Source organism: Perca flavescens, chromosome 14 (genome assembly GCF_004354835.1).
Source record: "Perca flavescens isolate YP-PL-M2 chromosome 14, PFLA_1.0, whole genome shotgun sequence".
NCBI classification, from domain to species: domain Eukaryota; kingdom Metazoa; phylum Chordata; class Actinopteri; order Perciformes; family Percidae; genus Perca; species Perca flavescens.
This window is the reverse complement of record NC_041344.1, coordinates 25,095,173-25,114,816: the sequence shown is the minus strand read 5'-3', so window position 1 is coordinate 25,114,816 and position 19,644 is coordinate 25,095,173. Positions and strand designations below refer to the sequence as shown.

The 19,644-nt window shown below is 41.0% G+C and overlaps 1 protein-coding gene across 1 annotated transcript in view; it reads right to left on the bottom strand.

The window, feature by feature from the left end:
* The window catches only part of irx1b (iroquois homeobox 1b), a 64,886-nt gene extending 48,849 nt beyond the window's left edge, over positions 1 to 16,037 (bottom strand). Inside the window, exon 1 of the mRNA XM_028598453.1 lies at positions 15,467 to 16,037. The gene's annotated coding sequence lies outside the window, so the exon portion shown is untranslated. The remainder of the gene's footprint in view (positions 1 to 15,466) is intronic.
* Positions 16,038 to 19,644: the final 3,607 nt, after the last annotated feature.

Here is a 19,644-nt window from a genome sequence, read left to right as displayed (position 1 = left end):
TCCACAATTAATCCTGCAAAAGCACCACTTTAAATCTTGTGTTTACCATAAATGTGCTCAGAAGTTTCTTGGAAATGAGTAATTAAGCATGAATAAGCATAAAAAATGACTAATCAACTAAAGAAATCTTAGTCGACTAAGACCAAAACGTCCGATTAGTCAACTAATCGACTAAGAGGTGGCAGCCCTATACTCAACAATGTACTTTTTTTTTTTATAACGCCTCTGAAGAACACTGTAATGAATTCTCGCTACATGTAGCAGCTGCAAGTAACCCCTAAAGAAAAATTTCAGTTTTTTAAAATAAAAATCACTTTTCCCATAATTCCGTTTTTTACTGTAGTACAGAGGATGGCTTTCTGTCCTTCCACTATCAGCATTTCACTGTTCCCATAATTTGCTTACAAGATAATTATTTGGCCGGTTTTGTAGAAAAAGAGCAAAAACACCGTCCCAATTTGTAGTAATTTTCATAAAAAGTATTAAACCAAATTCCACCCAACTAAAAGTATAATTTAAGGTATATCCATAACAAAAAAGGTAACCTGAATGATATCCACCAGTGTTGCATGCGAGTGTATTCAATCAGTGCCCAATGATGCACTTAAAGGTTACTCAGGCAGCCCAGTGATCAGTTCAGATTTCACTTGATTGTTGGAGCTTCCTGTTGTGGTGGTGTAGTGTGGAGCTTCCTGTTGTGGTGGTGTAGTGTGGAGCTTCCTGTTGTGGTGGTGTGGTGTGGAGAAGCTGATGTTAGCAGCAGGTGCTGGGTGTCACGTACCTGAGCACAGCTCCGGCTATAGTGTATCACAGCCGAGCGGTGACTGTTGATTATAAGGCTCTGCAGTAGGGATGCTCATTAATCACCTCGCTACTGATAATCTCATTTAGTGCCGCCAAATAACCTCAGGCTATTGCATGTGTGCGCGTATTGTGTGTGTGTGTGTGTGTGTGTGTGAGTGTGTAAACATTCACCCCTAATTATAGCCAATTACTCGCAGTCAACCTCCCATAGTTGCATTCTCACCATGAGCACATCCACTTACACTTTTTCTCACACACACACACACACACACACACACACACACACACACACACACACACACACACACACACACACACACACACACACACACACACACACACACACACACAATAATTGATGTACAGATAATAGTCTGCCCCCACAGCTGAGGAGGATGCTTGAGGTTTAAAGACTCAATAATTACTAACATAAACAGCAGACAAAATCAGTCCCTGGGTGGGATGTTCTCACATGTTGGTATCTGCTGCCACCTTCCTGTCGGAGGGAATGCTGGCTGAAGTACAGTTTTCCTCAAATCGCTTTGGCACAATCGTTGAATGACTATTAAACTTTGTCAAACTATATGACTATTTATATGAACATTAGGTCAGTTGTTCACATGACTATAGTCATTTAGAATTGCACTGAGTAAGCCTTGCAGATCAAAATAGTTTGCCTTCCTTTGCTATTGAAAGCAAAGGCAGGCAAACTATTTATAGTCTATCCATCTGTCAACTTTTACAACAATACCACATAACTATTATGTTTCTAATATCTGTGACAGGTTATTGTGATTGTTAAGTTGACAGATGGATAGCCTTTGGTGAGACTGGGAACAATTTATTGTATGATTACTGTGTAATTTCCTCACAATGTAAAGCAACCAAACAAAAACAGGTGACAGTTGAGGATATCACAGCAGATTGTTTCATGAATGACTCATGAGGTTGAGAACTTTGCAGCATGTTTTCTTGCACATATTGTACAGTAGTTCCTGGTAATTTTGCTGTTGTATATGTTTGTTTCTGTACAAGCTGTCATTTGACAAGAGGTCTTTGCATTTGATTGTCTTGGTCGAAGCTATGAATGATTAAGGAACCTTTTGTTTTGATGACAATGATTTATTCATTGATGGGATTTATTTACATCGGAAACAGGAGTTCATTCTTTTGATTGCGTAATCCCCTTTTGCAGGTCACATAGAGTGTTGTGAGGATTGTACATGGAGTTTTGACAACTGCAAGTTTGTTTCAGTAAATGTGACAAAGCGATTGAGAAAAACTGGAACTGGAAGAGCTCATTTGCTAGTTCAGCCTGCAGAGAGCTATGCTGAAGTCTAAATGTGGTGGAAGATGTATTTAGTAGGGCTGTGTATTGGCAAGAATCTGGCGATTCAATATATTTCGATACTGTGCGTAAGGCAATATATTGGGATTTTTAAGTATAATTTAAAAAAAAACATTTAAAAAAAAGACATTGGGTTCTTAGTGAGCAAATTTTTATATGCTAAAGTAGAACAAAGTTCAGCTATAGCTCCATTGTTAGCTTCTAGCAAAAAGTCAGGCACCGCTAGGCACTGTTAGGCAAGGACACTAGTGGTGCGTCTCAGCATAGCCATCTAGCGGTAGGGGGCTTAAATACAACATAAACCTGTCTTACGTGAATATTTTTTTACGTAAAAAAAATTTAAAAAAATAAAATATTGCCTTTTTGTAAATCTATACAGTATTGCAAAATAAAATATCGAAATATTCAAGTGTATTGATTTTTTCTTACACCCCTAGTATTTAGAGCCTTTACTTAAGCAAAAGTAGCAAAATTACAAATACTCTCAAATATTATCAGCAGCACTATACTTGTGTATGAAAAGAAAAGGTACTCATTGTGCAGATAGGCCCCTTTCTGAGTGGTATATTACATTGTTCTATTATCATTATTAATGTGAATTAACATAATTGCAGCATTTTTGACATCGTAGCAGATCAAGGTGGAACTAATTTTAACTGCTTTAATTGCCATTTGATAGGTCAATCCATGATACTGCATCGTATTTTATAACTCAATCACACGTTTTATAAGTTAAATCTTCAAAGTAACTAGTAACTACAGACTTGTTGAATAATTACAGTGGGGTAAAAAGTAGTAGTAGTAGTATAAAAGTAGTGCAGGCTATTAGAAGCATAAAGTAGCATAACACGGCAATACTCAGGTAAAGTATTAACTAAGTACAGTATAAAAGTACTTAGTAACTTTCTTATTACTGAAATGTGGTTCGCAGGAAATTCAATTTCTGTGCAGCTTCATTCTGGACCTGATAACGCTGCTAAAAAGTGGTTGTAAAACTGCAACCTGATGTCTACACAATTGACCTTTTTCACGGCAGACATTTTGACTCGTCGTAGTAGGAAACCCACAGGTGAAACTAATTCCGTTTACCCTGGAACTAGCTATCATTATTGTCATTGAAAAATATTAAAATGAAATTGATTACAGTGTGAAGATTACAAATAAAAATATTACAGTGCAAATCCGCCATCATAATAGCGATGCGCCAAGGTCCAAACGCGCCTGGCTTTTAAAGGGAATGGGAGATGACACTCTGATTGGTTTATTGCATGTTACGCCCAAAACACACCTATGAATTAATGAAGACACTAAGTACAACTAGAGATGGTCCGATACAATTTTTTTGCTCTCCGATACCCGGCCAATACTGAGTACCGATCCAATACCAGAGTGTCATATATTTTATTATGTTTTAACAACTGTATACTACTATCCCTTTATGCCCTAAAAGTTTTACAGGCAGATAGCTAGATAGATATTTATTGTCCCATGAGGGAGATCTGTTTTCACAGTCGGTTTCATGCACATGGCAATATACAGGGACAAATCCATCAACAGATAACACGACGACAGTCCCGTTAATGATTAGAGTAGATAAAGGTAATGTAATGCTGTAAGGTCAGTGTTTATAATGGATGGGTTTACTACTGTTGCCAGGCAGCCTGCTTTCCTCCCGCTCTCTTCTTCTCTACAACTTCTTCCTTTTTTAAGAGATTATGTTGTTTGTACGCCCCTCCGGTGTTTCGGAGAATACTGCAGCGAACAACGCGTTGAGCATAAACGTCTCCGTGCATGCTCGTAGCGGGCGCGCCATCTACGGAGGCCCGCGCACAGTGTCGCGCGATTATATCCGAAGCTTTAGTCTCCGATCTATGGCTGTGTCTCAAACCGCCTTCTTCCACACTTCAAGCCCTTAGTTTGAAGTATATAGTGTAGATAACGCAAAAAGTACCCGGATGACCCCCTAAAAACGGTCAAAAAGTTCAGTGTGGAACGACGTACACTACGCGCACTAAATGGGCGCCATCTTGATTACGCAGCGGAAAGGGGAGGGACCAGAGACGTCGACCGGCAGCTGATTGGACGAATGCGTCACATGGGTCTGGCTTCTCCCGGATTTCACAACAGAGCATAATGGCGGCTCGTTCAGAATACGATCTTGAATTTTACAAACATAGTTAACCGAAAAGTGTTTCTGAAAACATTTTAAGCGAGAAATAGGCCGTGCAGTTGCTGAATCTGAGATTTTCGTCAGATTTTCAGAGGCGGCGGGGCGAGCCGGCCACTCGTCATTTCCGGTAAGTGTTTTAACATAAGTGTTTCGTTTGGGACAACACTAACCATCCAAAGTGGTCACTACGGCAGTAAGTGGTCAGTGCACATTAGCAGTATACTGACAGAAGTGTGCGGTTTGAGACACAGCCTGTCTTTGGAGTAGATTCATTTCCTGAGTGTGACAAGATATTTTTGCACCTCATTTCAATTTTGGGAGGAAAAAATTAACTACACAAATTAATAACATACATATTATTGTCGTTTTAAGCTTACACACAAACACAAGCTCTCTTCCTTTATGTGTTGTAGGTTTAATAACACTAAACATTTTGTAGGATTAGATTACTTATTGGACTACACTAGATCAGTGGTTCCCAACCTTTTTTCCTTGGCGCCCCCCCTACTCATGTCTAAGAAAAGCTGAGCCCCCCCCCCCACCCCGAAACCGAAGTTGAGGTAACTCTCGAGATAGAGCCTTACTTTTTTTTTTGATACAGAGCAGTTATCAGCACTGTTATGTTTCTCCGCCATGTTTCATTCATAAAATAGTGATGCCGTGGCGGCAGGAAAAATGAGGATACAACAGAATATACAGTTTTCATACTGACTTTTGTATACATTATATATTCTAGTGTATTATCATAATTGTTTTAACAATTTTTTTTACCTCAACCTCAAACCAGATAGACTCGCGCCCCCCCTGTGATCTTTGTCGCACCCCCTGGGGGTGCCCGGACCCCAGGTTGGGAACCACTGCACTAGATTGTTCATTGAAGCAAATCCTCCAATCTGCTTACAGTGCCATATTTCTCCATGCAGCATTTTGTATAATATTTTTAGTGTCCAATTAACTTGTGTTTCTTATAAGCGTGTTATTTTTTTTTTTTTTTTTAAAAAGATAAGACGTTTGTGTTTCTTCTACACAGATTTTTGTACTTTTTCATTTTTATTTTCAGTATATGTGCAAAGGTACATCAAATCCTAAATGTCCCGGGATCACAATCGTATGGTGACATTCCCTTTCAACTCCCCAACCAATCTCAAACCTCACCTTTCATTATTATTCTCATTCGGTGGCATCCACATCTACTGAATATCATTACAGACTTCAAAGCAGGAGACAGAGGAGGACTTTAATCAGAAAGTTCCAGCAATAGTAAGGCTCTGTAACCCCAGGGTAGTCTAGTGCAGCGGATTCCAGCCAAATGAATATGGAGATGAAGTGCTGTACATGTGGGACGACTTGTGATAAGTGGAGAATGAAGGTGTAACAGAGCTGAGAAAATGAGTCGAGCATTTAAGTGTCTAAGTTTATTATTACATGTCATTTCTTTTTTTATGTTGTTTATGTTGCGGTTCATCGGTTATAATCGCATGGACAGCAGTTGTAGTTTAGCGAGTTCAAGAGGGAATACTTATAGCTGCAATGTGTCACACATTTTATAGAAATAGAGACACATTTTAAGAAAACAAGAATAAATCATATCAAAACCATCTCCTCTAACACACAGGCTGCTAAAAGTGACCACCAGGGGGCAATCAGGTTACACCCAGTCCGGTTTTATACCTTACTTTTCAAGGCCAGAGAAGGACTTATCTAGAAACAACACGTATTGCTTTTTTAGGAGGATTCCAATAGCTGCACAAATGATTAGACTTCTTAATTAAAAAGGCATGCAAGCCTGCTCCACAAACCAAGCGTGTGGGATACTTGAGAGCAGAAACACATCCAACATGAGTGTTTCTCACCAGTGCTGTGCATCTCATTAGCTGAAGAGTGGCATTCAAAATCAGGGCGCCCTGGCATTTCATAACACACATTGTATGATTAGAAGAAAAAAAAACACACACTCTAATAGGGTTGTCTGAGTTGCAGAGGATGGCTGGTTCAAGGCCAGCAGCATTTTAGGAGTCCTACGCCGGCTGCAGCGGGAAAGGACACAGAGGGGTTGACGAATGTTTACAAAGAGGGAATAAAGAGACATGAAAGCAAAAGGGAAGGAGAAAGAGCAAGAAAGGGCGAGAAAGAGTGATAAGGTGACAAGCTGTCCTTGCGCGGTGGCCCAAGTCTACACCCTGTCGACTCAAACACAGACCTTATAAAACAGACCTTATAAAAATGCAACAGGGCATCGTTCTCCCTCCCCTCTCTCAGCTCCCCTTGAACGCCACGTGCCTCCCCCTTCTTATCTATTTTCACGCTTAACTCTCTGAACACGCACTCGCCCTCCATCCTCCCTCATCAGCCAGATTAAAAAAAAAAAACTCCCTCCCTCCCTCCCTCCCTCTCCCCTCTGGAGGAAATGTGACCCCGGGGGCTTCATGAATGATCTCATTTCTGCTATGCAAACAACATCATGTACACTGAGGCACAGAAGCAGCTTTGAAAGAGACTACCTCTCTGTGTGTGCGAATACAAGTGTGTCTGCATAATGGAGTGACAAATTGACTATTTTGTTCTAATAATAACATATCGCAAGGATTTTCCACACCCATGTGATTGATTACCGTGCCAACATTGGCCCGGCATCCACACTACACTTCCTTCGGCTGGCTGAAAATCACATGCGACATGTTTGTGCTTTTACTCGGTTAACCTTTATTTAACCAGAAATGAAAAGTATAGAAAAAAAAGAAAGGCATGTTAAAATCAATCTAATGTAAGTCAGCTTAAATAAAGATGTTGCCTTTAATCCTGAAAGTGTTGGAAGAATACTTAATCCCTAGGTTAGCAACTGCTTCATCAAAACTATTCTACACCGACTCCCACGGAGCAGAAACCTGCTGGCGCAGTGCTCTCGCTGGGTGGAAACTTTCAAGCATGTTGCACTTTTCCACCACACCCCAATCAGTGATGTCACAGCAGGGAGTTTTCCATCAGCTGTCAAGGGCAAAACACCTGCTGTGACATCACTGATTGGAGACCCAAAGTTTCAACCCACAGAAAGTAAAGCAGCACTTTTAGACTGTTGATTTACCCTTTAAAATTCATATTTCTATATATAGCACTGCATTTGTGTAAAAGTTACCATTGACAATTGTCACTTGATTCTGCAGTTCCTCTCAGCTTTAGTGAACATTTAAGTGTCTTTGAGCATTTTTGGGGAGGTTTAAAGGATGTGGCACACCAACCCGATTATCGGCTGTCGGACAGTCTAGCGAGGTCGGGGACTCGAGTCTGTTCGGTGTGTCCCGTGCCGTCGTCAGCCGGAGGAGCTGTCGGCCTTCATTTTGGCCGACCTGACTTGCTGGGTCGGAGGGCTGGCAATCAAACTCAATGACCAATCTGATTGGTGGAGTGCTAGCCCGGAAATGACGAGCGGAATGAACATGACTAACACCTCTCAAAAGCTGACGAAAATCTTACAAACTTACCTTTGTCGATCTGAAATGAAGACAGATTCAGCAACTGCGTGGCCTATTTCTCGCTTAAAATGTTTTCAGAAACACGTTTGGGTGAACTATCTTGGTAAAATATGAGATCGTATTCTGAACGAAGCCGCCATTATAGCCCGGTTGAAAAATCCGGGAGCAGCCAGACCCACGTGACGCGTTCGTCCAATCAGCTGCCGGTTTTCATTTTTTGAGCGACAATACAGATTAGGAGCCGCCTACTGTTACGAAGACGTATTACACGCTCAAGTCGGCGTCTCTTCGGTGTGTTCTGAGGCAATTTTTGGACCTCGGGGAGCCGACTGATCAGTCCGTCGGGTTGGTGTGTCAGGGGCTTTACAGCATGCAGATTTACTGTTTTGGTTCACTCTCACTGCTCCCATCAACCTCGTTTTCAGGAAACCGATCTGAAACCCCCACTGTACACACACAAAGTTAGCAACCAGCTGGCGAACATAGTGGGGCACCTACTGTAGCTAGCTTACGGCTGATATACATTTCCTTGGAGTTGATGAAAACAAAAACACAGCGCTAAAAGGAAATAAAATATTGGAAATGTGTAGAGTATAAATATATCAAATATTGTGTGATGTTCAGCTTGTAGTGGAGGAAAAAAAAAAAAAAGAAGATAAATGCAGCTTTATGTGCATGTTAAATTACAATGTGACACGATGTTTCCCACTTTGATACATTTGGGAATAAAGTACAATTAAGGGACATTCAAACGTGTAGCCTAAACCAATGCAACCGACATCTATTTCTTAAGATAGGCCAGATAGTTTTGACTTGATCAATATTGGCATTAAAAATGCATATATCATGACAATGAAACAACACTTTTGTATTTAGAAAAGTCAGATCGGAAGTGAGTCTTTGGTGATCACACAATCTCCAGCAATCTGGGGCCTAATGCTGGTGCATTCAAAACATAGTTGGGTTTTGGACTTTATGATAGTATGTCATTTTGTGGGTAGTTAATGGGAAGCTAACTAATAAGCAAATATGGGGAAGTTACATTGGTGCTGGTAACTCAGCTGACAATGACTGCACTGGCCACAATTGAGTGTGTTTAACTGATGTCACTAAGGAAGTATTTTTATCCAGCTTGCCCGGTTCACAGCAGTAGCTACATGAATAGGAAATGCTTTTGCTCTCATCAATCTCAGCGGACATCGATCCCAGCCATACAAATCGCCATCATTTCCTTTGCCGCTGTTGCTAATGCAGCTAATCCGTTATGTGAATTAGAATGGCAGAAGGAGAGGGAGAGGGCAGTTAGAGAGAGCGTGTCTGAATTAGCCCTTTTATTTTTGTCAGCTACACTTGCTTGAGCTAATGTGCTCACGCTACGTACAGTATGCGGTGGGCGAGAGCGGATGAGTGCACGCCTAATGGGACACTGAGACCCCGGTTCATCCAGCGGCTTTACTTCGTATTGGCTGTGTGACTCTTATGCCCTTGTGCTCACCAGGAATAAATTGCCCTGCAATGTGTAGTGGTCCACAGAGAGTAAAGTACCACTCATTATGTAGTCGCCGCAGGGTAAGTCATAGAGGTTGGAGGCAAGAGGGCCGAGGCTCAGGTTTGAAACAAGAACTGAAGAAGAAGAGTTTGACATCCTCGGTGTACAACGGAGGAAGCGTTCACCTTTTTTCACCTGGCGTTCAAGGCTCTTCTCTCTCCTGCCATTTATTTTCCATTTCCCCTCTCTTCACGTCTGGTGTTCATCTTCACTTCTCCACCAGTCCCTTTCATGTTGTGTTCCACACCGCCTCCTCCTCTTCTTCTTCTTTTTCTGCTTCCCCTCCCACCCCAACTCTCTTCCTTTGGTTTCTCTTCCCAGACAGACCAGAGACAGAGAGAGAGAGAGAGAGAGAGAGAGAGAGAGAGAGAGAGAGAGAGAGAGAGAGAGAGAGAGAGAGAGAGAGAGATCCCTCAGACACAGTAGATCAATGGCGGTGATAGGAGCCTCTGAGAGTCAGGGAAGGAAATTACACGGCTGTGCTCACCGCCAGCACATTTCTTATTTCCAAAAGCCTCTCATTCCAGCCTCTCATCTTGATTTCTAGAGCTCTGATAAGTTCCACTGATGCCGACTTAAAAAGAGAGGCTGGCTTGCAACGTGATGGCGTCTCGCTTTCTCATTCTCTCCTCTGCTTTGTGTGAGCAATATCCACTTAATAAAGCCTTTACTCCTGTCCTCGGCCGACTATTATGAAGCATGAATATGAGTCATTGTGGCGTAGAGCAGCATTTAGCGCGAATGGGACAGCATTTGTGTTGTGCAGAAGCAACCATACTGTCTCCACCAAGCCCTTGTGTGACCTCTGGACACGGTGTGTGTGTGTGTGTGTGTGTGTGTGTGTGTGTGTGTGTGTGTGTGTGTGTGTGTGTGTGTGTGTGTGAGGGAAGGGGGGTAGGCATTTGAGTGCTGGATGAGTGACAGAAGAGAGCATCTGTCAGAGAAACACACTAGCAGACAACTCATACATTATTCACTAAATGGAGGCATAATACAGACAGGAGACGTGCAAATACTTGTGTGCTACGTGTGTGTGTGTGTGTGTGTGTGTGTGTGTGTGTGTGTGTGTGTGTGTGTGTGTGTGTTTGCTAGCCGAGTTGTGTTTGTGTTTTTCATGACTCGTGTTCAAGTGAAATGTGAACTAAAGACCGATGAATGAGGAGACATAATTGACATGACAACAAAAGCCACTCTTAACAAGAGCCCTACCTAATGCCAACACCCAGCTGAAAACAAATGATTTTCTTGATGAAAGCAGATAAACATTTGTATTACGTACGTGTATTAGGGCTGGTACGTTTTACTTGAAATTACAATTTGAACTTGAGAAATAAATGAATATTTGACCTGTAATGATCTGTTCAAAGCACTCAAGTTCACCGTGCCTTGTACTCCAGCGAGGAGACCTTTATGTCCGCCTGACCCGTGCGTGCCCTACTCGGCTATCCTTGGAGAAAAGCAGCGAGCTGTGCTGAACGGACAAATACGACACGTAGCCTCAGCTTTTCCTGTGGGGTCCAGTGAAGGGTCTTTACAGCTACGGTACGTATACATGTACAATATATATCTAATTATAAAGAGTTGTACACTGTACACAGAACTACATTAAGTATATTTAAATTACAGAGTGACCAAATCAATATTTACAGACATAACTATTCTAATTTGTGCCTTGTGCGAGAATATGTTTATGATTTTGAGTTCTACTCTTCTTGTAGAAGCAGTATGGAACTAAGTGGAAGTCCATTATCCACTTTAGTGTGTTTTGATGCTAAAAGGTACGGATGGGGGATGCATTCATGGCGTCTTCAACCCCATCCTTTCTTTTCCCCAGAGACAGGCTCATAGCCCCTTCCTCAGCATTCCTCAGACATCGTGCGGGGGGGTTGTGGTGACATCGTGGCACTGACCCTTGACCCCTTCCTGTCATTGAACACAACTAGCCTTCTTCAATCTAGCGAAGCTGTTGGCTTACTTTTTCATCCTCTTATTCCATCCTACCACTTCACACCTACCCTTTAAACTTCCAGTTACTGCCTCTGAAGTCTAATGTTCTGGCGGTCCAATCGGATTAATTACATTTTGGGGGACTTTACTGGACAATGTAGCATTAAACTCTGTTTCTTTGGTCTCAAAGTTCAGTTCAACGTTTTAACTGATGTAATTTACTATAATTTCTTAGTGTTGACATGCAAAACAAATTGAATAGATGTAGAAATATGATAATGTGACAAAATCAATCAATATATCAGTCAATGTTTCTCCAGTCTGAAATGGCAGGTGTAGTTCACTTTGATTTCGTTATGCTGCCACAGTAGGCTACAATGTAGTTTTACACTACAATTTTACAAAGGGTAAAGCATTCAAAATGATTATACATATCATTTGGACTTAAATAGAATTTTATGATGAAATATATTAGCTGTAGACTGTATCACACCACAAATGTTGTAGATAACATATTCAGTGGCACTCAAGTTTATGAATTTATAAAAGTAACTGTGTGCACATCCCACCTTCTGACAGGTGCAGGACAAATACTTCAAACCAAAAGAATGTAATGTCCGCAACACTGCTTTATACTCCCATATTTAATATAAAATGCAACGTTTCAACCCAACTGGGTCTTCTTCAGGCAAAATGCTGCCTGAAGAAGACTCAAGTTTATGAACCCATGCTAAAGTTGACTAAAAAGAGTAATAAAAAAAATCCTCTTTTGGAAATTGATCTTAATGCCTTAATTTAAAAAATGAGGAAAAATCCAACCTTTAATTACACCAATTTTCTTTGTGAATGAAAAATGTATCGTAAATAAATAAATGTTCTTCCGTAAAATACAGGGTGCATAAGTAAGTACACCCTGTACACTATGTTAAATTCCCATAGAGGCAGGCAGATTTTAATCATGGATCCAGGATACTATGCATCCTGATGGGTTGTGCACTTGAGGCTACAATGACTTACAAAGATACATAACAGCTATAAGTGCATGTACTATACAGGATTGACCCGATTATACTTTATAGATAGGTCAAACAGCAAACAGCCATCCACAAATAGTCTATAAACAAAGCATCAGACTGTCTTTGAGATTTCACATGAACAACGGTTAAAGGCTACCGAAGAATACCATAATTCCTCGGTTCAATTAGACCTAAGCGATGCACCCCAAGCTTCCATCCTTAACAAACAGCCATGTATATGGGCTCTTCCAGTCTCTCCACTCTACCACCACCATCTTCAGCCAGAGAGGACATTATTTCTTCAGCTTCTTCTTGCGTTGTCACCCCAGCGGGAGGTGTGCCAACAGGGCTTGCAGCAGGTGAATCGGTCGTGCTATTAACGTCATCGCTACACAATTTCTTAGTAAAACCAAAATTCATTAAACTGCCTTGTTTTCTTTTTGCCATGGCTATATGATGCTTACTGGAGAATGGATTTCAAGGACTTTACGTGCAGATTAATGGCCTCCAACGTTTATATTTTTCCTACAAATCTCTGAGTTAACATGTACTAAACTTGAGGTGAATTTGCACCGCCACGCCTTGATGCTCATGACAAGAATAGCATGTATAGTTATCTTTATTGAAGTCAATTAGGTTTGAATCGCCGACATGCATGAATGAATGATATTTTTGCAATAGTACAAATAATAATCCACGATGATCACGATGAAAATGCACGTCAAAATGACACATTGACAATATTTTTAGAGACCCCCAAAATTTCACAAATCACGTTTTCAGGGAGTCTTATTAAAGGGAGCCGAGCTCCCCCTAGCTCCCCAATACTTTGCAACCTGGGCTCACTGCCCAGTCAACACACTTTGAGCTCTTTCTTCTGTGAATAGACTGTATGTGTGGTTAACTTTGTTCTTCTAATTAGAGACACAGTTACCAATTAACAGATAATATTGTAAAAACCCATTCGGATTACACATCAATAAATCTCTGACTGATTGTGGAGACACTACATTGATTTCAGTTTGGTTGATGGAATTCAAATTAGATTCATCAGCTTCAATACAATTTCTAAGATCCCGATTATTAACTGATTATCTTTTATTAGGTTAGCAGGTCTGTGGGGTGCCTCCCATGTGTTTAAAGTAATTGTGTTTTCTGGTGGGGTTTGCCGCTAGTAATCAAATGATCTGTTGCTACTGGGTTTCATAATCAATTCTTACCAGTCCATTACACCAGTGATATGTAAGAAGTGAGTGGCAGGGAGCGGAAGCCTGCGTCAGTCTGGGATGACTGAAAACATTACAGAGATTTCCATGAAGAGAAAAAAAAAAAGAAAAAGCTTCCATATTCCCTGATGTCACTGTGGTGCCCGCTAAGCCAGTGTCATTCGGTGGGGGCTAAGCTGTTAATTGAATTTGATGGCGCATCTGCTGCCTTATGAAATGACATAAGACGCCACAGCCTATTGCCTGGTGCCCTCATACTCTATCTGTGCTCCGTCTTATTTGCCCTCCTCTCTATTCTCTCTGTATATCTATCACTCTGTCAAGATACACAAATGATATGATGGATTGCAGAGCAGACAATCACACAGAGCAATGTGACCCTGGAATGAACTGTGGGTCATTTGCAGCTGGTTATAGAATAGATGTGATGCAAAACACCCCCCAGCAGACATATTGGAGGTCCTTAGCTATATTGCATAACAGTGACAGGGAACAGCTGGTTGCATTTTCAGATTTACAAAGACATGGGCTGTGTCCGAAATTATTAACTTATTCACTACACTACAGTTATGTAGAGGACTATAGAGTGTGTCAAATGACAAAAATCTAAACTCAACATCTGGCCAACACAATTCACCTTTTTCCTCTCTCTTAATGGATACAATTTGGTCAGTGACTGTCAATTGCCGCATACACAACATTAATTGTTGACTGCATTGTGGGATCATATGGGTACAATATGTAAGTCCTTCCAGGCACTGGAAGTACAGTATAATTAGGGGTGTGCAAAAAAATAAATCGATTCACATTCAAATCGCAATTCAAGCTCTACAGATTCAAAATGGATTCACAGAATTCCAAAAATCTATTTATTTTTTATTATTGTATGTCTACTGCAATCACATGGGAACAGTCACTACATTTAAATACTTGACTAATTGAGAATCGTTTTTGAATCGAAAATCGATTTTGAATTGAATCTGGAGCCTGAAAATCGATATTGAATTGAATCGTAACATTTTCTGAATCGTATAATACTAGATTAGGTTACTAATATTTTACTGAACAGGATCCTGAGTGATTAGTAGTTGATGGTGAATGGACTACATCTCCCTGTACCAGTTGATGTGATTATAGACATAAGTAACTAAAAAATTAAAAGTAATTTTGTGCCTCCACTGTGGAACTACTTAACTCACACACTACAAGCTATATATATATATATATATATATTTCCCCAGAAACAAGTGAAAGTGTCTACAAACCTTAGTCAAATAAAATGTTCAGGACAGCCAAGTAAAATGTATAACAAAAATACATTTATTTCACTACTCTGGTTTCTCTTACGGTATTGTATTCGAATATGTTGTCTCATTGTGTTTCTTCTTCGAGATATCACTTTATGTTACACATAAATATATTTAGTGTTGCTTTACAGTATCAAAAACTTAAAAACCAGTGCCTAATGCACTTGAAAATGCCTTAAAGAATAGTTTTAAGCAAATGTCCTTTAATCCTTTTCACTTAAATATGAAACTCTGGTAGACTTTTACCCTTTAAAAGATAAAATAACTCCTTCCTTTCTCACAAAAACACACCAGAGTTAAACCAGTGCTTCAGGTGCTTATCAAATATTACACAGTTCACTTTACTTTGAATTATTTTTCAACAACATTACCAGTCAATACAATTAGAACTGTGGTTTTGATCAGTTCGACCTTTTTAAATGTTCAGAATATTAACAAGTGCTTGGTTTTTAACCGTTGTGGCCCTTACATTGGTGCACAAAAACGTTGTAATTTCCCCTTGTGGGATTAATAACGTATACATTATTATTATTATTATTATTATTATTATTATAATATGAAGAAATAAAACCTCAGATACCTTCATGAACTAAGACACAGTGTCTGATAGAAACACCTCTGTTACTCACGTAATATAACAGCTGAGTGGAGTCACCGTGCTGGGCTCATGAGACAGCTACAGGCGAGGTTCAGCAGGCAACAAAGGCCGCGGAGTCCTTCCTTACAAGGCAGTAGCCACAGCGGCTAATGAACACTGTCCTCCAGCGCGTAGTCTTCGCCTCTCCCGGTTCTCCCGGTGAAAGCTACGGCTGGCGTTTACAGCTGACGGTCCCTCCCGACGGTGCTAGCTTTTAAACGTCCATGTTTTAACACTTTTCCAAAGCTGGTGAAAACAACAAATGCGGCTAACCTGGCTGTAGGCTACTTCACTTAAAGCTATGCGGTAACATGTTACAAAACTGCAAGTTGCACACGACGTTTCGGCTGCAAAATGATACTTGTGTCACTACTTTAAAAGTACTTTAGTCTACAAACCATAGACTGTAACAGTCTATGCTACTATGCTATAATGTGCTATATAAATAAAATAAAGCTGCCTTGCTACAAACATCAGTCACCTGACAATAAACTTGTTTCTCTCTCTAAAGTACTAAGGTGAACTACCAATACATCCATGTGAACTACATGTCGTCTCAGACTTTCTAGATTTTCCTACTTTCCAACATAGTGATCTCTGATTGGCTTAGATTACCCAGTCAGAAAATACATTACAATTCACGTCAAAACAAAAGGTTTATGGGAAATGTATTTATTGAATTAATCCAGGTATGAAATAAAACGCCCATTGTTCATGAATTTAGCTGTATGAAATAAACACTTTTTTATTTAGCTGTATTTTTGTAGGCCCCTACAAGTATATAGGGTATATTAAAGCTCACATTATTTAAAAAAAATTTTAATTCACACATGCCAATTGAAATGTTTCTCTTTACATCATAGCATAGGGTCAGCCGTAGTAGGCTACTGCACCACTGAGGCAGTTTGGGGGTTCGGTGGCAGTGCCCAGGAAGCACTGGCACCTCTCCAGCTACCAGCTCACTACTTGGTCTGTATGGGGACTTGAACCGGCAATCCAATGAATAGTGAATGCTTGTGGACACAGCCATATAGGCTAGCATTCGCAGTAGCTACACATTTATAAGACACACAGATAACAATATTTTCTTCATTTTATTTTAATTCATAAAAAGCCATTATTTGTGCAGTTCTGCATTGCCTTGACATGATGCTGACAGCCAAGACTATTAAGAACAGTCTCAGCTGTTTCAGAAGCTTTTTCCAGTGATGGTATACGATTCTGAGCACTGAACATTAAAATGTTTTTTTTTCCCCAAAGTTTTTGAATGCAGCAAAGAACCAGATACGGTACCTGCAATTTTAGTGTAGCAATATTGACAGAAGTATCAGCCTTCAAAAACCTGTGTAAGATAAGGGATGGCAGCCTGTCTGTCTGTCTGTTTGTCGGGAATGATGTAAGGGAGGTCATAGGCCCCCAGCACGAGGGAAAAGACGAAGATAGAAGGGGGAGATGAATGAGGCCAAGAGATCGAGGTAGAGAGAGAGAGAGCAGGGAAAAGAGAGAGATGTGGGCGCTTTGCCGTGGTTCAGCGAGTATTGATCTGATGTCAGGTTCTAGAAGATGGATCATGAACCCTCTTTCTGTCTTCTCCTGCTCTACCTTCCCCCATGTCTAGGGCTTCTCCCTCCTCCTTCATTCATTTCAGTGCCCTTTACCCAGCCCTGGCTGTCAGCAGAGCTCAAGGTGGGAAAGATTTTCATTCCTTGGCTCCTTTGTCTACTCCCTTTCCTCCTCAAGTCCCTGAACATCTCTCCATCTCTGTCCATTTAGATCACGCCGCAACCATCTATCTCTCCCATCTCTCCAGGGGCTCCTGTGCCACCCTGCTGGCTCCACCTGGGCAACATCTCGGCTTTTTTTGTTGTGTGTTTTTTTTCTTCATGATTAGGTCCTTTATTGTGTGGATGTGTGAAAAACAGAATAAAGCAATATGTCACTCTGTGGTTGCCATGGTAACCATACGCATCTAGAGTCAGAAAGTACAAGTTTCCATTAATTGTTTGCAACACTGCCTCATCGTGGACACATTCCCACCTACCTCTCTGTGTTTTTCTCTCTCTGCTAGTGATCCGTGTCTCTCATGTCCACCATGCTCTGACACTTACAGAAAAAGGACTAATGACTCAATTATGTCCTCCCGCGCTCTCCCTGTCCCTCTCTTCCCTGCCTCATTTTCTCAGGACACGAAGCAGCATGTGAACCTGGTGGCGCAGCCGGGGCTTGCCTCTATTATCGACTGGCCCGCAAGACTAGGAATCTCCTCAGAGGATACTAACTAGCTGCAGCCCTGCCGATCTCAGCCCCAGGGTTAGGCTCCTTCCTGATGGACAGATCTTGAGCTTCGGGCCCCTGGGAGGAGGAGGTTTTCAGGCCCGGCCCAGAGCCAGGTGAGCTGGCAACAGAGCAGTGTTCAGGAGAGACACAGAAGTAAAGGCACAGCATTGTTATTGTATTGCATAGCTAGTTTACTGATTAGCTTATTGGACAAGCAAAACAGAGGTTATACTAAAAGTTGTGTAAAAAAGTGACGCCGACCCAGGGCGTCAAAAAGTTAGACGCTAAAGGAGACATTTTGCGTCAGTTACAAATGCCAAATGCACCTGAACGAGGGTCCCTTTTTGGCGCGCTGGGATTGAGAATTTGTTGGCATACCAACTATCGCTCTTATCCATACACATGCACACCACTTTGGCATGTGCAAAAATCTAAGGCTTGACAAACCTGCCGTGCCATTTACAGTTGCTCAGCTATTATTGGATAATAGATGTTTGGGGGGAGAGGTTTAGCGAACGATCAATTCATATGCAGACTCAATATAAAACAGAATTTTTCACTCAATATAAAACATAATTTTTTATATATCTGTGTCCTTTAAGTGATATGCAAAGTCAGAAAGTAAGAAGGAAAGAATGAAAGAAAGAAAGAAAGAAAGAAAGAAAGAAAGAAAGAAAGAAAGTAAGACAGAAAGAAAGAGAGGTGTGGAGATGATGCAAATAACACACATCTCAATGCACATTTAGTTCACACACAAAAAGCTAATCATCAAAGTCAGATTGCAGGCTCTTAGCACAAGTTGTGTTTTGCAGAGGAGGCCAGCTCAGCTCCAGATTACATGGGAGGGGAGTTGGATGGAGAGACCTAAAAAAGGAAAGGGAAGATGTGAGTCTCTGCAGTTCTGCCTACACAACAGAATGCTCTGCATGGCTGCATGTGTCACAGGACAAACAGGAGGAAAGACAGGATAGGGTAGAAGAGGTGGAAAAGGAGGAGGAGAAGGGAGAGTGATGAGGAAGAGGTGGGGTGCTGTGCAGCCCCTGTGTCCTGTGTATGTGTGCATCCCCACCATTATCTGTTACAAACTGTTTGGCTGACATTCAGGCAGTATTTCATCAGTTTGAGTGTGTTGTTTTCTGTTATTAAAAATGCCTTTCATAATCAGATATGCAAGCTCACAGTGGCAGCAAGAAAACCCTAAGAGCACTTTTATGGACTGGGGACACAAGATGGTGTGACATGAGTGCCCTTTGTTGCATTCATAGCCTCAGCACAATTGAATCAAATGCATGTGTGAAGTGTGTGCTTGACTTGGCTCATTCATTCACCTCATTCTGTAACCTGTGTAGTTCAGTGTGTGTAGTTTCCTTAGCTGAGTGGCGCTGAGTCTTGGTCTTCTACCAGTTCATTAATTTACCGTGGTCGTGTGCCGCAAACTCTCCTGTGCTAAGTATCTAGTTGGACACACAATATGCCACATTTATATCATATAGAAGTTGTTAAGAAAACTCTGCTATGCCCGACGTGGAGATAAGAGTAATACATAAATGCCTGCATCAAAGCAGCTGCACCCTACTTAATGCTAATTTAGTAAATGCATTATATTTGCAGCTCCACGTGGACAACTCTTCCTTTCATTCAACCATATTCATTAATTCATTCAATGTATATGGTGCATTGCGAACAATGATAAAGCTATAGTGCGCAACTTTTTTTTATAATAATGAACGTCCGTCACATTCAAGCCATTGTCAAATAAGTTGGACGCGCCGACAGCGTTGTCGTCATTACTTAGAATTCCTCACGGGGGAGACAGAAACTACGCACTATAGCTTTAATATCACTAACAAATGACCTGGTACCAACAATGGAACTGTTTCAATGTTTTTATAT